Raw genomic sequence first — 19,931 nt, 5'->3', positions numbered from 1 at the left:
GGTTTAGAGCAAATGTACACCATTTGGAAATCATGAACCTCCCTTCTTAGGATTTTAGTTGTATTGCAATCTACATTGTGCAAACAAGTTTTTTTTTTAAAAAAAAAAACTGTTTTAAACTTTCTTGCCAAGTTAAGGGTGAGTACTAAATAGAACATACAACAATATAGTGCAGAACAGGCCCTTTGGCCCTCTGTTACGCTGACCTGTGAACTAATCTCAGCCCATCCTCCTACATTATCCCATCATCATCCATGTTCTTATCCAATGATTGGTTAAATCTCCATAATGTGGCTGAGTTAACTACATTGGCAGGCAGGGCATTCCATGCTCTTACCTTATAAAGAACTTGCCACTGACATCTGTCACCCCTCAATTTGAATTTATGCCCCCTTGCACAAGCTTATGTCATCATCCGAGGAAAAATGACTTTCATTGTCTACCTTATCTAATCCTCTGATTTATCTTATGTCTCTATCACATCCCCTCTTAGCCGCCGCCTTTACAATGAGAACAGACCCAAGTCTCTCAGCCTTTCGTCATAAGACCTTCCCTCCAGGCCAGGCAACATCCTGGTAAATCTCCACTGCACCTTTTCCATTGCTTCCACATCCTTCCTATAATGGGGTGACCAGAACTGTACACAATATGCCAAGTGCACTAGCGTGTTTTGTATAGTTGCAGCATGATGTTACAGCTCCTGAACCTGATCCCTCTACCAATAAAACCTGACACACGGTATACTGCCTTAACAGCACTATCAACCTGGGTGGCAAATGCCAATGACACCCATATCTCTGAAAGAATAAAGACTTCAACAAGGTACTTAATTGGGTCCTGCACCTGCATGGTTTAATTAAGACCCATGTGTGATGCCATTAGGCATATTGTGGCATTTAGAATACCTGCTCAATAGTCCCATTCTGCCATCCTCCACTCAAGTTTAGAGCATGTTCAAAATTTGCCCCTCATTCTGAGCTTAAAAGTTAACCAACAATCTATGTTAATTTAGGATATTTGATCGGCATTGACGCGTTAGAGCAAAGAGTCTGTTTCCACGCTGTATAATTCTGACTATGCTAACAATCTCAAATAAAAACAACCTGCTGGAAAACTTCAACAGGTCTATCAGCATCTGTGGGGAGAAAGCAAAGTTAACGTTGAGTCCAGTGACCCTTCTTTTGTTCTGAAATATATGCAATGAGTTTGGAAACATTAGTTTGTACTCAATAGTTAATTTTACACTTGATAATCCAGCATGAAAATTTTTTTTTTGTTGGGTATGACCAAGTAAATGGAATTAAGGAACCAATCAGTGATGCCAGGCTCAACAGGCTAAATGGTCTATTCATATTTCCGTGTTGAGTCCCTGCATGGCATTGTATTATTGGAAACCTGCAAAAACCTATAGGAAAAACACAATGAGAGCTAGGCAGCCAATATATCAGCATCTATAGGGTCCGACCACATAGTAACACCTCAAATATAAATCCCTTTCGAGAACACATTGCTGTCTTGTAATGTTTTTGGTTTTTTGCAGCAAGTAATATTTTAAGAAATGTATCAACATTTTTGCCAACAATATACTGCACAGAGGAAACTCAATTATCTGAACGAGGTACTTTTGTTCTATTAATTGATTCAATGCCTGTCCTCTGGGGCTTGGAGTTTTCTGAAGTGTTCTCGTTCCTCCTGCCTGCCTTGTTCCCCCTCTGTCTCGGGGTTTGTTTCTGAGCAAAGACACATTTTGTGCGTAAGGGACTTGCCCCATCCCCCAATAGTTCAATGGGATTGACACAGTGAGTACGTGCTAAGTCCCCTCCCCATTCAGGAGACCATGCAGCAGCACACTGCCCCCCTGCGCCCCATCTGAGTGGGAGTTGGGACATAAAAGAATCCGATTCTTTTTAGTCTGTACTTAAGTAAAGGTAAGGGTAAACTAAAAGCAAAGGATTCAGATTAAATTCATTTCCACTATGTCTGGGGAGCTTGAGTTGTGATTTAAACATCATTAACTAGGTGGGGAATTCTAGCTGCTCATGACAGTCCATGTATATGGGGAAGTATATCTGGCAGGAGCAATTCACCCTCTGAGTTTGAGCTTGATTTGTGACTGGGGGTACTACACTCTGTTAACAAGGCTGAAATATTCCTGTCTAGCACATTTCAGGACATGGTCATCCCACTGTTTTAAGGGAGTGTGTAGAAGAGGAATGGATGACTGCCAGACAAATGAGACCAATTAAGTTGAGTGAATCCTCTGCATCTTGTTGGCAAATCACTTTTTTCAGTCTTCGAAAACGGGTGAAAGTGATGATTTATTTGTAGAGACCAACCAGAGCCAAGGCAGAGGCACAGTGGGAGGGATCAAAATAGCTAAATTATGCACAAGGGAACATTTTACAGCCTGAATGTTGAAAACCCAGAATGGAAGGGATAGTTTTGGGCTAACATTGGAAAATGAGCATTGGCAGCTGGAAGACTTATCAATAGCTGAGCATTTTGGAGATGGCCAACATAGAACAGATTCAATCTCCGATAGCTATGGAAAAAATAAGGATGGACTGGGGATAAAAGTTCTAATTTTGGGAAAAGCTAATTTTACTGAGATGATTTGTCCCAAATAGATTGAGTAACAGCTGTTTGTGGATAACACTGTATCTGAGCAGTGGGAGGCATTTATCGAAGAAATAATAAGAATACAAGGCAAATATAGTCCTATTAGGGCAAAAAGTTGGATCAAGACTGGAAAACCCTGACTGTCAAATGACAGAGTAGGATTAAGAAAAAAGTGAAATATATAGCAGACCCTGATGGCCCAATGCAGCAGAGTCCTTTAGTGTACAAGTTGCGGGGATAATTTCAAAAAGAAATTAGGAAAGCAAAGAGTCCACGAGAGAGTATTTGTTAGTATAATAAAGGCAAAATAGAAAGGGTTTTTAAAAGTATAAAAAGAGCAAGAAAATTGGGAAAGAGTAGGTCCTACTTGGAACAATAGAGATAATCAGTGTGGACCTGGAAGAGGTGGACATTTCCTCAATGAAAACTTTGCATTAATCTTCACAATGGAAAAGGACAGGTATAGATATCAGAGTGGAGGACTGGGACATATTAAAAGAAACTTACAGGAGATCTTCATGGAATTAGCAGCCTTAAACATGTATTGGTCCACAAGCCACGCTATCAAAGGAGGAAAACAAGAGGATATCAGGGGCCCTGGCAGTAATTTTCAGATCCTCTTTGGTCATAGGTGAGGTGTCAGAAGTTGCTAATGTTGCTTTGTTAGAAAAGGGAGGACCTGGAAATAGGAAGTTATTAGAATTAACAGGATGGAATGTACCTGTACAGGGAGAGACATGGTTTACTTCATGGAAAGTCACCATGGATTTGTGAAAGAAAGGTTGTTTGACAAGTTTAACTGTTCTTTGAGGTAACCAAGATTCTTGATGGTGATGCGTTTGATATGGTCTACATAGACTTTTGATAAGGCTTTAGGTAAGGTCCCTCATGGCAGCCTGTTCAAGAAAATAAGAAACCATGGTATCCAAGGCAAAGTGGAGCATTCCATCCAGATTTGGTTGAGAGGTAGAAAGTAGGGGTAGATGGTAGCGGGATGTTTCTGTCACCTGGAAGTCTGTTTACAATAGGGTTCAGCAGGGCTTAACTCTTGTCTATGGTGTGCGTTAACAATTTAGACTTGAATGCAGTGGGTCTGATGAAAATTAGTAAGGTGGTAAATCGTGAGCTTCGTAAACTCCAAGGATGTCAGCAGACTGTGTATTCAGTGAGCAGAGGTAAATGAAACTCCACCTGAAAGTGTTGGGTAATGCAGTTGGGAAAGTCTAGTGAGTCATGGGATGACATAAACAGTAGGATCCTAGAAAGTGCTGAAGTTCAGAGGGCCTTCAAGAGAATACCCTAGTAACTTCAGGGATGTATGGTTAAGTAGGTAATGTTTCTGAAGTCATATGGTATTATAGTATATGGCCTTCATTAGTGGAGTTTGAGAATAAAAGATTAAAAATGTTTCCAGCATTGCCTATAAAACTGTAGTTTAGGCACAACTAGAGTGTTGCATGCAATTCTGCTTACTGTATTACAAGGAGACAGTTGCACTTGAGTGTGAACAGGAGATTTAGCAGGATGCTGCCTGAGTTGGAGGAAAGATTTTAACAGGCTGAGGTGGTTTTCCTTGGACCAGTGAAGACTAAAAGGCATCTGATTGAAGTGTATAAAAATTTGAGGGGCATTAGATGAAAAAGAAGGCTATTTTTCCCATTTGATCAGGGATCACTAACCAGGGACAAAGGTTTAAGGTAAAAGGTAGTATCTTTAAGATGAAAGATGAGCAATTGTTTCACTCCAAGGATGGTGGGAGTCTGGAACAGACTGCCTGAAAAGGTTTATGAATCCAAAACACTCCATACATTTTTAAAAAAAAAATATTTTGATATGCACTTGTGATGACCCAGCCTCTGGAGCTTGTGGGCCAGAAGCTGGAAAATGAAAGTGTTCAGATTTTAGTTAACTAATGGAAAGGTGATGAGCTGGATATCATCCTGCCGTAGACATCTGAGTCTATGCTTTACATCCATTGGGATACTTTCAATTAGTACTGTCAATCAGCAATATTGTAATAAACCTGTCTTTGGGATGCTGATTTTAGGATTATTTATCCTCTTCAAAATAGTCATAGAATAATACAGCTTGGAAACGGGCTCCAGTCCAATTCATCTGTACCAACAGACACCTCAATGTGACCTCATCCCATTTGCTACCATTTGGCCCATATACTTCTAAATCCTTCCTTTTTCGTATATCCATCTAGGTGCCTTTCAAATGTTGTAATTGTATCCGCCTCCATCACTTCCTCTGGCAGCTCGTTCCATACACACACTACCCTCTGTTTGGAAAAAGTTAAGTATCACAGGATCTCTTTTTATACCCATTTGGCCTCTTACACCCAAGAGGCCAAATGGGCAATGGTTTAATGTCTCATCCGAAAGATGGCACCTCTTTATCTTAACGTCTATGCGAGACTCTTTATCTTAATGTCTATGTTCAAACTTTGGAGAAGAGAAATTGAACTCATGAACTCTTGTTTACATGCAGTTAAATGCAAGCATGCACACACTTCCAAACACTTGAAGTATCTCAAAGATCTAAAATTTCAGCTTAAGAGCAAAGAGACACACATTTCATTGTCAAATTAGTATACCTTACCAATTTCATCATCTGCTCTTGCTTCCCAATCCCTGCATGCTGTCTTAATCGCCTGTGTTCTTCAGTCCCTTACTGAAGAAAAATGTCACTTCTTTTTTTCCCCAAAAAAAAACCTGGGATTGAAATGAGATGACTTTTTTAAAAAAAAAAGTTTGAGTGCCTGCATCCATGATAGGCTTTGTAAACGACAGAACAAACAGTAGAATGCAGAGGGTATGTATTGACTTTTGTTGTTTGGACAGTGAACTAGTGATAGTTGTCAATGATAGACCTTTGCTTGTCAACAACTCTGTAAGCTTGTTTTGGTAAGTCCCGGAGATCATACCCTGTAATAGTAAATGCATCGGTGTTATACTATAATATTGATACCTATAAGCCAAGCTTGACCTAAGGTTCTAAAACCATTAGCAGCGTAGCGGTGCCAGCTCTTAACCCTAAGAGCTCTCTCAGGCTACTCAATTTATTGCTGCAAACAAGCTGTCTTTATATAGAATTTGGTATTAAAAATGTCATGTGTCCTTAATCAGATAAGCAGCAATGAAATGGCAAAAGTTTGCAGAGGAAGAGAAAGTCATTGACCGGTCTGAGTACGCTTGACTAATTAAGCTATAAGCACATCGAAGTGGGAAACCTTGATCAAGCCAGGCCAAATTTCCAATTGCTTAGCTAGTATATCATAACGAGAGACTAGTGGGCAGCACGGTGGCACAGTGGTTATCACTGCTGCCTCACAGCGCCTGAGACCCGGGTTCAATTCCCGCCTCAGGCGATTGACTGACTGTGTGGAGTTTGCACATTCTCCCCGTGTCTGCGTGGGTTTCCTCCGGGTGCTCCGGTTTCCTCCCACAGTCCAAAGATGTGCAGGTCAGGTGAATTGGCCATGCTAAATTTGCTCCTAGTGTTAGGTAATAGGTAAATGTAGGGGTATGGGTGGGTTGCGCTTTGGCGGATCGGTGTGGACTTGTTGGGCCAAAGGGCCTGTTTCCACACTAATGTAATCTAATCTAATGTAGTCTAAACTATGTGGAAAAGGTCATGAGGCAACCTTGCTCAGCTAACATGCACAGTATCATTGTCCTACAAAATGTCTTTGTCTTTTTCTTTTAAAATCATCTTAGATTCCCAGAATGTAAATTAAATTCATAACATTCCCAGATCTCAAGCTCCAGGGAACAACACAACCTTTCAATTCATGACCAGTTAGTGTTCAGTCAAATCAAATCCGAGTTCATCTTTCCACCAGATTCCATCTCTCCGCAACCCATTGGTCAGTGAATGTAAAGTACAGAAGAATGTTTTGCCTCTCCGCCTCTCGTGAACATCTTCCAACTTTCTTACTAGCCAGTTTTAGCCTTCCATTGACACTAAGAACAGATGTCCCCAGTTCTTAATAAATGCCCCCCTCCGTGTTCAAGTGCTTTCCCACATATCCTGTAGCAAATGTCATGCGTAAGGCTGCAAGCTTTCTTAGTGTTAAAGGGCTGGAGAGATTAGATGCAGGGAGAGTGCTTTCCCTCGTTGGAGACTCTAGAACAGGATATGGGGTAATCCATTTTACAACGGAGAGGAGGAAAAAATAATTCTTCACTGTGTTCAACTTGTGGAATTCACTGCACAGAAGGCTGAGAAGCCCAAGTTGTGAACTCCTTCAGGAAAGAGAATGCTTTAGATTTAAAGGGGTGCAATTGAGGGAGGGGAATGGAAATGGTGTTGAGATAAAGGATCGTCCTTCATCATATTGAGTGTCATATCCGGTTCAAAAGGCCTGTTCTGAATTATTCCAATTTTTTAAAACCTTTTGGACTATGGAATGTTGTTAGCTTATCACATTTGGTATAATTGAGCTACATGTGCATTGTGAGAGCCACTATTGTCTTCTGTGACTCTTCATTGCTTCAATACCTATTTTTCTTTTTTCTTTGCTAATAATTTTGAATTAGTTCTGTAGGAAATTTTAAAAATTCTAAATCTACAAATGCATATTTGCATGTCAAAAATCCAGTTCAAAATCCGGAGACCCATTATGGAATGGAATAGTTACAGTGCATAAGGAGACCATTCAACCTGATGATAAGTCTGGCTTTCTGTAAGAGCAGTGTGCCTCGTGCCACCACCCTGCTTTTTCATTTTTTTTTTCTAGCAACCAGCAAAGGTTTTATGGTCATTGGTAAATTCTTAATTCCAATTTATTTTTCATTGATCCTGTCAATTATTTTTTACTGCTTTTTAAAAAAAAAATACTGCATCACAATTGTTGCTTTTACCAATTACCTTTAAATCTCTGGCCTCTGGCTTTCTATCCTTGTTCAGGTCATAGCGATGTACTGTATGGAAACAGACTCTTCAGTCTAACCTGTCTATGCAGACCAGATATCCCAACCCAATATTCCAACAGTGGCCTAACTAATGTCCTGTACAGCTGCAACACGACCTCCCAACCCCTGTACTCAATACTCTGACCAATAAAGGAAAGCATACCAAACACCGCCTTCACTATCCTATCTACCTGCGACTCCACTTTCAAGGAGCTATGAACCTGCACTCCAAGGTCTTTTGTTCAACAACATTCTCGAGGACCTTACCATTAAGTGTGTAACTCCTGCTAAGATTTGCTTTCGCAAAATGCAGCACCTCACACTTATCTAAATTAAACTCCATCTGCCACTTCTCGGCCCATCTGATCAAGATCCTGTTGTATTCGGAGGTAACCTTCTTCACAGTCCACTACACCTGTCATCAGCAAATTTACTAACTGCACCTCTTATGCTCATATCCAAGTCATTTATATAAAATGAAAAGTCGTGTGGACAATTTCTCCCTCCGCTGTCTCCATCATGATTTTGAATATATCAAATCTCATCAACCTTCTCCAACATTCCCAGCTTGTCCAATCTTGCTATGGGCGTTCCTTATCTGTTGACATATTCTTATGAATCCTTCATTGGTCACTTTCAATCAATGACCTATTTTGTGTTAACGTACATTTGGCTCAAAAGCCCAACCACCTTTAGAACTGGCAAAAGAAAATCCTCAGACCGTCAAGTGCTGTACGTTTAGGCCAGCTGCACGAATATATTCATAAAACTAATTCTTCAAAACTTTTGAACCTGAGCAATTTGACACACATTGCCTCTTTATAGAACACAGAAACAGAACAGCACATGAACAAGCCCTGTGGCCCACCATGTTGTGCTGAACATGACGGCAAATGAAACTAATCCCTTCTGCCTGCTCTTGGTCCATATCCCTCCATTCCTTGCATATTCATGTGCATATCTAAAAGTCCCATAAATGCCTTGATCATATCTGCCTTAACCACCATCCCTGGCAGCGTGTTCCAGACTCCTACCACTTTTTTTTTAAAAAATATACTTGCCCTTCACATCTCCTTTGAACATTTTCCACTCTCACCTTTTATATGCAGGCCCCCCAGTATTAGACATTTCAACTCTGGGTGGTTGCGGGGCAGAATCTATCTATGCATGTCATAACTTTATAGACTTCTATCTAGTCTTCCCTCTGCTTCTGTCGCTCTGGAGGAAAACACCTGGGTTTTTCTAGCCTCTCCTTTATAGCTCATACACTCTAAGTCAGGTAGAATCCTAATGGGGCTCGAATTACGTTATAGTTGATACAGGTAAAGTTTGCATTCTACAAATAAGTCTCAATTCTTCAATCTCATTAAAGCCAATTCGCGTGATCAAGCTTTTGGCCTAATATCTCCGCTTTGAAGTCGTCATCTTTTGAAACACCTTAACATTTCATTATTTTAAAGTCATTTTGTAAATTGTCAGATATATCAGAATAGGTTTTCATTTGAGTACTCATTTGTGCTGCTTTGTTTCTATCTGTTGAATTGTCAAGTTAGTATTGGTTCCATGGCATTAAGATGATCAGTTGTTAATCAAGAACTGTACTAGATACGTCTGGCATTGAATAAACAATACTTGTTGGCGTATTTTTTGTCGTCGTCTTCCAGTGTTTTTGAGAAAAGCTGTTTTTCTTCACTGAAAAAAATCCCATGCATGCTTTTGTACTGAGCATTACTGTGTACAGTACTAGGTATACATAAGTTGATGTGTCCCCGCATTTACTTTCCTTAAAGCTAACAATATTCTTTGTAACGGTTTTGAATACTTTTTTTCTTTTACTGTTAACATTTAGACCATGGAGTGGAACTGATGTTGCCTTGTCAACTGTGCTCTTGTGACATATAATTGCAGTGCTTTTTGCAATATTGGATAAAATTGGCAAAATATCTACCCCCTTTTTTTAACAGCTCGTAGATTTGATATGTAGAAAATGCAAATAAAGGATTTTTTTTTCTGTATCTTAGAACAGCTTAAATATTGGCAATCCAGAATGTATTGATACATTGTTGGTCTGAATGCCAAAACACAGACCATTACAATATTTTTGTTTTCTTTTGCAATGGCAATAAGCATAGAAGAGTCATAGTTTTTGGAGCAACTGTTGAAGACAGACGGTTGAATGAAATTGATCATTGTGATCCTAAGGACAAAGATTTTCTATTGTGCAATTTTTGAAAAAAAAATGAAAGCCCAGGGCTGGGAGAAACAGACCAGAACTGGGTGCTATTTGGTCCATTGTCTCTTCAAATGAGCAACTCACTTAGCTGTATTCCTGCCATCTCCTTAAAACTGTTTACTTTTATTTTTCAGAATTCCTTTTTTGACAGTTTCAATTGAACCTGCCTCACCATCACTATCAGGCAGTGTATTACAGATTCTAACAAATAATTGTGTTTTTAAAAAAAAAAGCCCCATCACGGGGCGGCACGGTGGCACAGTGGTTAGCACTGTTGCCTCTCAGCGCCTGAGACCCGGGTTCAATTCCTGCCTCAGGCGACTGACTGTGTGGAGTTTGCACGTTCTCCCTGTGTCTGCGTGGGTTTCCTCCGGGTGCTCCGGTTTCCTCCCACAGTCCAAAGATGTGCAGGTCAGGTGAATTGGCCATGCTCAATTGCCCGTAGTGTTAGGTAAGGAGTAAATGTAGGGGTATGGGTGGGTTACGCTTCGGTGGGTCGGTGTGGACTTGTTGGGCCAAAGGGCCTGTTTCCACACTGTAATGTAATCTAATCTAAAACTTCTTTGATTTGCTTAGTAATTACTTTAAATCTTGCTACTTTCACAAGTGAGAACAGTTTCTCCTGATCGACTCTGCCCTACTTACTCATAATTTGAAAAAAGTCAATCTTCATACCTAATGTTCTTTATCCCTGAAATAATTATTTTATGCACCCCTCAATATTTTGGGCAATGAACTAGAGTCCCAATCTCCAAGAAATCATGTGACTTCAGTTAGTGCTTTGTAGGATATGTACAATATTCATTGACAGTGTTTAGAAAGTTCAATGTTTATGGCATGGCGAAGGCATGCCAGAGGGCACTATTTTATTTAGTTCCATTCAGAAAAACAATTTTGACAAGATAAAGAAGTAATTTCTATTTCTGCTTGTTTGTATGTCAGTAACTAGATGTCACAATTTTGGTCAGAACATGGATTGAAACTTTTAGATTTTTGTATGCAGGTGTGAGAGAAACTTGGTTATTTTCATCTTGTGTAATAAATTTGCTTTTATTGTTACAGATTATTTGCAGCATTGTAAATATGTTCATGACTAGCCACCATAGTAAACCACTGCAAAAGTTAAATATTTGATCTGCCAAGCCAGTTTTCATTCTCGGGTCTGATGTGTTCATATTGCTATCAGCTTGGACCATATGCACACGCATACACACGTGCACAATTTCCAGTTAACAAATGTATTGGACTGGAATAGATTTACAGTGAGATCTATACAAAAAAGGCATTATGATTTTCCTACATGTGATATCCTTTACATTTTTTAATGTATCATATGTTTCTGACAAAGTGATGGTGATCTAAATCCAGAAGTTGTTGTTGAACCCAATACTTTGTAAATACAGTAGTTTCCTTTACATGTAATAAGATCTGTATGTTAATCAACCTGTTTTAAAAAGAGAAAATTGATATCTCAGCTTCATCTCATGCCTCATCATGCATTACTTCTGCTTTTGGTAGAACTTTGCTGTTTCAGCATCATGTTAAACTAAGCTAGTTTCTTGTGAATGGTATTAATATTTCATAATCTTACTGTGGGTGATGCCCTACAGATTTCTTTTGAACAGTCTATTTTCCTGAAAATGATCATAAATTGGCATCTTTGTAAAATGAAGTAATGTGATAGTGCCACTGTTGGGATTAGAATATCAATCAAAACTGACATTTTTCCTCCAAACCCATATTACACTGCAGAGACCTGTTTATAGTAAGAAATTGAGTAAAGGAAAAAGTTACTTGTAAAAAAAAAAGTGTACATTTTGAATCTGTTTTAAATTTTATCTTAATTTTTGGTATTTTATTGCTTGGTCTAAACTACTTCACTTCATTTGAGAAGAACTCTTATTTAAAAATTCTACAGCTGGGTAAGTTGCCAAATGTAAAATTTCTATGGTCAACATTGGCAGCCTCTTTCTCATGACATGTTCCTTTGTCAGCATTTTATCACAAGTTATCCTAATTCTGCTTCACCATTAGGGAGTTTGTAACATTGAGCAGGTACATGCAAATTCATTCTTTTATGGTGTTATGAATTTTTTTAAAAAGCAAAGGAATCCAATTCTAACTTTTAAAAAAAAACACTTCTTCAAGTCACTATTTTACACAGTTGTAAGTTCCTGTGCTCTTTGAAGTACTAGAGTTTGCAAACTGACAACTGAATTTGAGAATTCAAGCTTCATATAGAAACAGTAGATGGAAGGCAGACTTTAAATAGGACTTGAGGCTTTGTTTGGTGAAACCCTAGATTAATCAAAATCAACATTTTACTATCATTGTTGAGCTATGAATTATTTAATAAACCTAGCTAAGGATAGCCAGTATGCAGACTCCAAGAAGAAGGCTTTATGAACTATATTCAGAGAGGAATTTTAACTAAGGGAGGACAGAAAAACCAGATGCCATGGAAGTTCCGTCACCACAGAAATAAAGAAAAATTATCCTAATAGTCCAACTGTACAAGGAACACCTTGTACCTTACTATAGAAGCCATCACATTTGTTGCACTTGATTTCAAATTTTAACTTGTTTCAACATGAACATGGATTTTATGAGCATAGAGTCATAGATGTAGTGTGGAAACAGATCCTTAGATCCAACTCCTCCATGCTGACCAGATATTCTGACCAGAAATTAATTTGGTCCTATTGCCAGCATTTGGCCCATATCCCTCTAAACCCTTCCTATTCATATGCCCATCCAGATGCCTTTTAAATGTTGTAATTGTGTGTGGTGAAACGGTTAAAAATTATGTCCCAATACATGTGTGAATCTAACCGGAATGGAGGTGTTGCTTAGTCCCGTGTGAATCTTCTTATCTGTATGTAACCAGAATGGAATGTGTTTTTTAGCCTTGCTCTGCTGTTCACATGAATGTTTATATCTGGAAAAGAGTATATCAGCTGGAAAAGTCTCCAGTTCGGTGAGTCTGCTCCGGGGTTACGTTTAACCGCCGAGCGTGGGTTGTTGGCAACCGCTCTACGAGAACTGACGGCTCCCAGTTCCGGTAACATGTAGAGTGAGTATAAGCCAGACCCGTTGGTTGTGGCGACGCTGCGGGGAATAAAATGCCCATATTCTAGCAGACTCGCCTCTTGGTCGTTTGTTCTGTGTCAGACTACTCTCCTACGAACCTGACCTTGAGAATTTTTTAAAACATTGTGCCAGCCTCCAACATCTCTGGCAGCTTATTCCATACACCCGCCACCCTCTACATGAACACGTTGCCCCTTAGGTCCCTTTTAAATCTCTTCCCCTCACCATAAACCTATGTCTTCTAGTTTTGGACGCCCCTACCCTGAGGAAAAGGCCTTGTCTATTTACCCTATCCATGCCTTCATACTTTTATAAACTTCTATACAGTCACCCAGGCCTCCACTCCAGGGAAAATAGCCTCAATATGTTCAGCCTCTCCCTATGGCTCCAACTCTAATTATATCAAAATCTTTCAAGTTTCACAGCACCTTTCATATAGCAGGGAGACCAGAATTGAACACAGTATTCCAAGAACATGGGACCCAAAGGTATACCATGCAGATTTTTTGCTAGTTCCTTCTTGCATTTTGTTTTAACTGCTCTTGTTTTGCTTTTGAAATTTGTAATCTCGCTTAATACGTAAGGAACTTTTAGTAACAGCTTGGACAGACCTAGCTTTTAAACTGTTCAAACAAAAGCTTCACTGCTGGTTTGCTTTAACTTGAATCATTACAAATTAAAAGGGGTATAAACAAGCTATATTAATTCAGTTCTCTGACGACGTAGTAGATGTACTTGGTGATTGTGACTTTAGATCTCAGTATACTATTCCTCTCCATATATAGGATATGTTAGTATTTAACAAAATAAAGTCAAAGTATTATACAATAGTAGCAAAGTATGACCTCAAAATAGGGACTGATGGCTTTTATATTTCTTCTGTCCTTTTAACCTCTGTCTAGACAGTGCCTGTGCTATATTCTCACCTTGTCATGTGTCTTTGACATTGCATTTCAGTACTTTGAATTGCATGTACCTCCTGCAACACATTTGAAGTGACAAATGAAGCCTACTCTTTAAGACATTACCTAGTTATTATGTTTTTGATCAATGCATACAATTATACTTCCAGTACTGCAACTTTGGTCCTGTTTTCCTTCAAGTCCTCTCCAAGCCATGTACACAGTTGACATTCTGTCATTTTACTGCAAGGTGTTCTATGGACACTTAAAGGATTTAAGTTGTGTGAAGTTTGAAGAATCTTTATGGCCAGCTGTTAATTTATTATGTTGAAGCCACATGATTCATTATGCTTTGGTGAAGCTAGGCAGCCATGAATTAAATTATTACAGCTTCGGTATCAAAATCTGGCATCAGGACAGCTAGAATTAATTTAATATCTAATCACCGTCTCAATTCATGGAATCAAATTTATGGGTCATTAGATCACATGGGAATTAATTGAATAAAGTCACGCTGACTTCAGGGGGAAGAGTGGAGCTGGCTAGAAATTAGTTGGTAAGGGAAACATGAAACCAGGCTTTCTGGGAAGCAGGACAACAAAGAAAATCCTTCCTGGAGCCTGGATGAGACATGCACCTAGAAATGTATTAACATCTGTTTCAATTAATTAGGGGTTGAAGCTTCCTTTGGTTCCCTTCCATAACTAGTGGTAAGTGAGGTAGATGTGCTTATGTCTGTTTCTGTGGTTAGATTTCCTGGAGCAGATTGCCAAGCTGTTACCCAGAGGCTGTGGTTGAAGGGCACAGTTCCACATCAAGCATGGCTGACTAGGAGGCTCTCCAGATCTTACTATCTGTCATAGTGTTAGAAGAATTATGATATCTTCCATGGCTATCCTATCTGGATGAGATCTACATTGGACAATGTTGATTTCGTCAAATGATAGCTTTCTGTTCAGTTTTCAAGTTTAACTTATCAAATCTCTATCAATAAAATTAGATATGGTTGCTAGAGAGAAACTATTACTTCTGTAGGTGATTACGTCTGGTGGAGAAATTCGGAACATAATGCTAGATAAGATTAGAACTATTTCATTTCGGATTGAAATCAAAGAACTGTGCCATATGAGGAACAGTGGAAATCTGAAGTAGCATCCCAAAAGTCTGCAGTTTTAAGTTGTTTTTTTAAGACTGAGATTAATTTATGTTTGTTTAGAGTTACAATATGGAGCAAGTGTGGTTAAAGAGACCCTGCGACTGAGTGATGATGGAGATAGTGAATGTTTGTGGATGTGGTGTCACTCAAGCAGGCTGCATTGTTCTGGATGGTGTCCAGCTTGACACTTAGTTACACTCACTCATCCAAGTAAGTGGGGAATATTTCATCCTGACTTGTACCTTGCGGACAGAGCTTTGGGGATTTGAGTTGAATTGAGTTACTTGTTGCAGGATTTTTGACCTCTGACCTGCGCTTGTAGCTACACTACTTATATGGCTATAGTCCAATTCAGTTTCTGATTAAAATTCTGTGGGTCCTCACTAATAGTGAGGGTTTTGGCGATAGTGGTAACATTGAATGTCAATGGTTGATGGTTAGATTCTCCCTTGTTATTCTTTCATTGTTGACGCCACATAAGTGCTAAATGTTACTTGTCAGCCCAGACCCAGATATTGGCTGTATTTATGGACTGCATCAGTATCTAAGGAGTTGTGAACAGTGGTGAACATTGCACAGTCATCAAATATTCCTGTTTCTGACCTTATGGTGAGGAAAGATATTCATAGATTCATACAATGCAGAAAAGGCCCTTTGGCCCATCAAGTGTGCAGTGACAAAACTACCACTAAAAGTGCACTATTCCCAATTTCCTGCACTTGTCCCATATCCTTCAATGTTATAGTCCAACATGTTTATTTGGAAGCACAAGCTTTCATCAGGTGGTTGCAGAGGCTTCAAAAACTCGTGCTTCCAAATAAACCTATAAGTTGGTATTGTGATTTTTAACTTGTCCACCTCAGTCCAACACAGGCTCCTCCAAATCATCGTGATATTTGAAGCACTCATCCAAGTGTTTTTAGAAGTTAAGGTTTCCAGCCTCTACTATTTTCCCAGGCAGTGCATACCAGATTCCTACCACCTACTGAATGAAAAGGTTTTTTCAAATCTCCTGTGATTCTCCTACCCCTCTCCCTAAAACTATGGCCTCTCATGATGGACCTCTCAACCAAGAGGAACAGCTGCTCTTTATTTACCCTGCCCTGCTCTTTATTTACCCTTCCTGTAGTGAGGATACCAGAACTGCATGCACACAGTACTCCAATTGAGGCCTAACCCTGTGCAACTCCATCATTGCCTCCTTGCTCTTATACTATACCACGAATTATGAAACCAAGTGTCTCATATACTGCCTTAGCCATCCTATTTGCAGGATCTGTGAATAATTACCCCAAGATCTGTCTGTTCCTCTAAGCTTACCCAGTGTCGTGCCATTCATTTAAATACTCCCTCATCTTGTTATTTCTTCCAAAGTGCACCATCTCGCACTTATCAGAGTTAAATATCATCTGCTGCTGGTCTTCCCACCTGACCAACCCATCTATATCTTCCTGTAACCTAAAACATCTCCTTCACTATTAACCACTCTACAAATCTTGGGGTCAACGACAAATTTGCGCAACGCACCCCTATTTTCGTCTAATAATTTATGTAGCAATGGTAAGGGTTCAGTACTGATCCTTATGCTACGCTTCTGGATTCCGGCCTCTAGTCACTCAAACAGCCTTCTACAACTACCCTTTGTGTCCTGTTAATAAGCCAGTTTCTGATCCACTTCGCCAAGTTTAATTCCATGTGTTTTAACCTTCTCAGTTAGTTCTGGATGTAAGTTTGCAGGCTAAGCTGGAAAGTGTTTTTTCAGACATTTCATCACCATACTAGGTAACATAATCAGTGAGCTCCACTGAGCTGATGTTATGTTCTGCTTTCTATTTGTGTTTCGGTTTCCTTGGGTTAGTGATGTCACATTCTGCGGTGATGTCATTTCCAGTTCATTTTCACAGAGGATGGTAGATGGGATCCAAATCGATGTGTTTGTTGATAGAGTTCTGGTCGGAATGCCATGCTTCTAGGAATCCTTGTGCATGTCTGTTTGGCTTGTCCTAGGATGGATGTGTTATCCCAAAGTAGTGTCCTTCCTAATCTGTATGTGAGGATACTAGTGATAGTGGGTCATGCCTTTTTTGTGGCTAGTTGATGTTCATTTATCCTGGTGGCTAGTTTTCTGCCTTCTCAAAGCTCGCTTCTCAATCTGTTTCCCATGTGGGACCTTGTTTAAACGCTTTGCTAAAATTCATATAAACTACATCAACTGAACTTCCCTCAGCCATACACTTGATCATATTTTCAAAAAATTCTAACAAATCTGTTAGGCATGACCTCCTCTGACATGCTGAATGTCCCTAACTAACCCGTGCCTTTACAAGTGGATATTAATTTGCTCCTTCAGAAGTTTCTCCAATAGTTTTCCTACTGCTGAAATGAAACTTAACAGTCTATAACTTCCTGGTTCATCTCTACCACCCCTCTTAAAAAGTGGAACTATTAGCCACCCTTCAGTCCTCTGGAACTTGCCAGAGGAGGAATCAAACATTTGTCAGAGCCCCTGCAATTTCCTGCCTCATCTGCCACAGCAGTCAGGGATGCAATTCATCCAGGCCAGTTTTGAAGCCTGACGAGTCTACATTACCTCATTACCTACGTCAAAGTGTACAAGTTCCTCATGTTCCTTTTTCCTGAATTCTGTACACATGTTCTCCTTTTCCAGAGTAATGACCGAAGAGAAGTATTCATTCAACACCCTTCAATATCTTGTGGCTTCACACACAGGTTTACCCCATTGGTCTCTAATGGGTCCTGTTCTTTCTCTGGTTATCCTCTTCCCTTTTATCTTGGGATTGTCCCTTAATCCTGTTCGCAAGTCCTCCTGCATGCTATCTTTTTGCTCCTCCTAATTACCTTCTGAAGTTCACTCCTGTATTTTTTGTATTGTTCTAAGGCTGTAGGTGAATTACTCCCTCCTCTTTTTATCCAGTCCTGAATTGTCCTAGACATCCAGGGTGCTCTGAATTTATTGCTTCTAATTTCCTTCTCAAGGATATATGTTGGATCTGTATTTTCCACAGTTCCTTTTTGAATGCTTTGTATTTCTCTGCTGTAGACTTACCCACCAAGAGCTCTTTCTGGCTGTCCTCTTAACATTCCTGAACTCTACCCACAAAGCCTTGTTTGAGGACACTTCTCAAGGTATCATCTCTACTCACTGCAGTAATTGACTCCTTGATTAACCATGCTATACCACCACCCTTTTTGCACCCTCCTCTCCCCTAAAGATTATATACCCTGGAATGTTGAGTTGGCAGTCTAGCCCTTCCCTCAACCACGTTTCTGTGATAGCAACAACATCATACCTCTGTGTCAATCCACACTATTAACTCATCAGTCTTACCTATTACACTCCTAGCATTAAAGTAATTGAAGTTAATGAAGCAGCCAAATATGGTTGAGCCTAACACGCTATCTTAAGGAACTCCTGAGCAGCGATTGTGGAGTTAAGATGGTTGAACGGCAATCATAGCTATCATCTCTTTTCTGCTAGTTGTCTCAACCAATGGAGAGTTTTCACCTGATTCCCATTGACTGTAATCTTATTAGGGCTCCTTGACACCATAGTGTTAAATATGGCTTTGATATCTAGGGCAGTCAGTCTCGCCGCCTCTTGAATTTAATATTCGCGTCCATGTTTGAGACCTAAGGCTGTAATGAGAGCAGGAGCTGAGTGGTCCTGGTCAAGTAAAATATAACAGTAAGCAGGCTATTGATAAGCAAGCTGTGCTTGAAAAGCCCTGTTAGCAATTTCCTTCCACTTTACTGATTAGACTGGGGCAGTAATCAGCTGAGTTCAATTTATCCTGCTTTGTGTACAGAGCATACCTGGACAATTTTTCAACATTTTCAAGTAAATGTCAGTGTTATAACTGTACTTGTACAACTGGGCTAGGCAAGTTACAAATCTTTAGTATTATTGTCTGGAATGTTGTCAGGGTCCAAACCCATGTCAGTATCCAGTACTTTCAAAAAAAAACAAAAGAACTACAGATGCTGGAAATCAGAAGCAAAACAGAAATTACTGGGAAAACTCTGGATATGGCAGCACCTGTAGACAGAAAGGAGTTAAGCTTTCTGGTCCAGTGACTCCTCTTCAGAACCCATTATTCTTTGACTTGGCTGAGAATCTTACCCTGAACCAAGTAGACAGTACAATAAAAATACCAAGAACTGTGGATACTGGAAGGGCATTCCTGACTGAGGGCTTATGCCCAAAACTTTGATTCTCCTGGTTCTTGGAGGCTGCCTGACTGGCTGTTCTTTTCCAGCACCACATTCTCGACTGGATACTGGAAATGAAACAAAAACATAAATTGCTGGAAAAGCTCAGCAGGTCTGGCAGCATCTGTGGAGAGAAATCAAAATTAATGTTTCAGGTCCAGTGACCTTTTGTCAAACTTAGATAGTTTGCCAAGTAGATTAATGGCAACTTCAAATGCAGGAAAATAGAAAGCTTTGTAGTTTCTGGTTCAAGGTATTTGGCACCGTGTACAAATTCTTCTGCAGTTATATCCCACCATACACCTGGTAAGATTGTTTTAATGTTTAAAAAGGTTTGTGCTTGGAGAAATCTATCATCTGCAATTTGAAGGGTATGATGCCAATTAAGTTACTGTTTGCAAAATATCAATGATAACAACATTTATTTGACCATTCCAAACAAAGGTCAGCAATCCAATGTTCAGTTGAAGTTTCTGAACTTCAGTAGTTCGGATATCTTCCTCCTCAGGACTCTTGTGCAATGGTTGAATACTTCTGACCCAAGACTTCTAATATCTAGTCGGAGCCCAGTTTGCTATCCAAACTCAAAACTAAGTGGAAATTATTAGCTCTCCAATCTTTCATTCTATCTGGATTTGTTCAAGTTGGATTACTTGTCAGAAAATATGTTGAGCAGAGTCTAAGTTAAGGTGTGTTCTTATTTATTGCCTTCTATTTTAAAAACCCATTACTAAAACAGATGCAAATTTATAATAGCCATTATATAAAACAGATTATGCAAT

The 19,931-nt window shown here is 39.6% G+C and overlaps 1 protein-coding gene across 3 annotated transcripts in view; it reads left to right on the top strand.

Annotated features, from left to right (window-relative positions):
• The window catches only part of LOC122547156 (nuclear protein AMMECR1-like), a 189,886-nt gene that overhangs the window by 86,671 nt on the left and 83,284 nt on the right, over positions 1–19,931 (top strand). The window lies entirely within an intron of this gene.

This window comes from Chiloscyllium plagiosum, unplaced genomic scaffold (genome assembly GCF_037043375.1).
Source record: "Chiloscyllium plagiosum isolate Xiang-an unplaced genomic scaffold, Cpla_swu_hap1 HiC_scaffold_11, whole genome shotgun sequence".
NCBI lineage: Eukaryota > Metazoa > Chordata > Chondrichthyes > Orectolobiformes > Hemiscylliidae > Chiloscyllium > Chiloscyllium plagiosum.
Note: the sequence above shows the minus strand (reverse complement) of the source record. Positions and strands in the feature narration are given on the sequence as shown.